The 2,562-nt window shown below is 37.5% G+C and overlaps 1 pseudogene; it reads left to right on the top strand.

Moving 5' to 3' along the window:
* The first annotated feature begins 1,355 nt into the window (after positions 1 to 1,355).
* Positions 1,356 to 2,142, top strand: LOC118519733 (small ribosomal subunit protein eS4-like; annotated as a pseudogene).
* Positions 2,143 to 2,562: the final 420 nt, after the last annotated feature.

The following is a 2,562-nucleotide window of genomic DNA, read 5'->3' as shown; positions in this document are numbered from 1 at the left end:
CTACAGGGTTGGAGTTTATAGCTCCTTTGAGTTGAATCCCAAAAAAAGTCTTGAGATTTAAAAAAAAAAAAGCTCATAGAAATTTCTATATTGTATAAAAGTGTTACGGTTAATAGGACTGGGAATTCCTGACAGAGTAATAGAAAGAGAGGGGAAAGGAAGCTTGAGATTTGGAAGAGGACGATTGCTTATCAAACTTTTGATCATTTGTTCATCGTGCCATGTTGTGTAATCACTGTACCCATCTTTTCCATCATCAAAGAAGGCAACATGACGTTGTTTGAGTCATTCTCCTTTATTCAATGAGTTTATCAATCAGTCTGCACTTCCATCTGTGTTTTTGCTTTGACCGAACTTTTCTCTGTGTTTAGCACCATTAGATTAGAAACTGCTATGGTGAATCTGAAATGGTTTGGAGACAATGGGAAAGCTGTAGCAAGGCAGAAGAAAATTATGAGATATTTGATCTCATTGGCAGTCAATTTGATATGTGGTATTTAATGGAAAATAAGTGAACATTTTTACCCCTGACCTTTTCACTTTAAAGTGAATTACTGTCATATATTTTCCATCATTAGTTTTTCCTCTAATCTTTTTTTCCTCATAGAAAGCAATTGACTTGAATAAAACTCTATCTTTTCTGAATCTCAGCATATATTCTGTTTGAATGTGGATAGTAAGTTATTTTTTTTTTTTCCTATACCTATCTAACATGGGTGTTCTTATATAGCTTTAGGATAAATGTTAGGGCTTCAGAGGTTTTAGTTTAGTTTTGTTTTTATCTCACCTTTAGCCTGCTGTGAGCCATTTTTCTTAAAGTTGGAAAATCCATTCCTTTAAAATTAATTGGCATTGATTCAAAACAATGTATCCTAAGTTTTGCTGGTATGGTTTATACCATACCATACATAGGTTTATGCCCTAAAGAGAATTAGGATAATTCAAAGCTACACAACAAACAACTAATAAAGTATTGAATAGACATAATAAATTAAAATATTTCATAGGGTATTTGAGACTAAATCGACAGTCAATTAAAAATGGAAAGAGGCTATTCCACAATGTATAACTTGAGAAAAAAGAAATCCTACTATAACAGAAGAATGCTGCTAAATGTTCATAGGAGCACAGATTTGCTACAGGAAAGTAAATATTTGACCTCCTTCACACCGTAGACCAGACACAGTCCCAGACTCATGTCACTAGCATGTCCATGTGACCAGTTTGAGAGGATACCAAGACATGTATGGCTCTGTAAGAGTGATACAGGCCATTAAGGGACACATTTTCTGTGGAGAATAAACCAAACCAAACCAAACCAAAAAATAGTAAGTCTTTTTCTGCCTAGTGCAGCCATGGCTCATGGTCCCAAGAAGCACCTAAAGCATGTAGCAACTCCACAGTTTTGAATGATGGATAAACTGACTAGTGTGTTCGCCCCTCATCCATCCACTTGTCCCCATAAGCTGAGAGAATGTCTCCCTCTCATCATTTTCCTAAGGGACAGATTTAACAGGAGATGAATAAAGAAGTTCTGTATAAAACGTTTCATCAAGATTGATGCAAGGTCTGAACTGATATAACCTACCCTGTTGGTTTTATGGATGTCATCAGCATTGACAAGCCCAGGGAGAATTTCCATCTGATCTATGACACCAAGGGTCGCTTTGCTGTTCATTGGATTACACCTGACGAGACCAAGTATAAGTTGTACAAAGTGAGAAAGACCTTTGTGGGGACAAAAGGAATCCCTCATTTGCTGACTCCTGATGCTCGCACCATCCGTTATTCTCATCCCCTCATCAAGATGGATGACACCATTCAGATTGATTTGGAGACTGGAAAGATTACCGATTTTATCAAATATGGTAATCTGTGTATTGTGACTGGAGGTGCTAATCTGGGAAGAATTGGTGTGATCACCAACAGGGAGAGACACCCTGGTTCTTTTGATGTAGTTCACATGAAAGATGCCAATGGCAACAACTTTGCCACCCGGCTCTCCAACATTTTTTTTTTTTTTTTTTATTGTCAAAGGAAACAAACCATGGATTTCTCTTCCCTGTGGAAAAGGTATCTACCTCACTATTGCCGAAGAGAAAGACAAGAGACTGGCAGCCAAACCGAGCAGTGGGTAGAATGGTCCCTACGTGACATGATTGGAAGTCTTTTTACTTAATAAAAGATCATACAGCATGATAAAAAATAAAAACATAAACATCCACCTAAAATTGGTTCTACGTTTTATTGTTATTATATACTGACAATTCCAAACAATATCAGTGATAAAATGCTCCTCAAGACAGTGAAGATTGCTCCCGTGGCCTCTCTCCCTTGGTATGTCACTGATCAGGAGTCAAGACTGGAGCCTGCCATGTGTGGTACAAGAGAGTGCATTTGACTACAGAACAAAAATGGAATCCATGGGCCCTGTGGTCATTTTTTTCTCTTTCCCACTCTCAAGGGTTGAGAAGGAAAGAGCTGCTGGTTTTTCTCTAGGTGTTACTTAAGTGGATTTCATAATAGTCCATTTTTTTTCTTGATAAGGATAGACAGGGCTAA

The sequence above is a fragment of the Halichoerus grypus genome, chromosome 1 (assembly GCF_964656455.1).
Source record: "Halichoerus grypus chromosome 1, mHalGry1.hap1.1, whole genome shotgun sequence".
Lineage (NCBI taxonomy): Eukaryota > Metazoa > Chordata > Mammalia > Carnivora > Phocidae > Halichoerus > Halichoerus grypus.
This window is presented reverse-complemented; position numbering and strand designations above follow the sequence as displayed.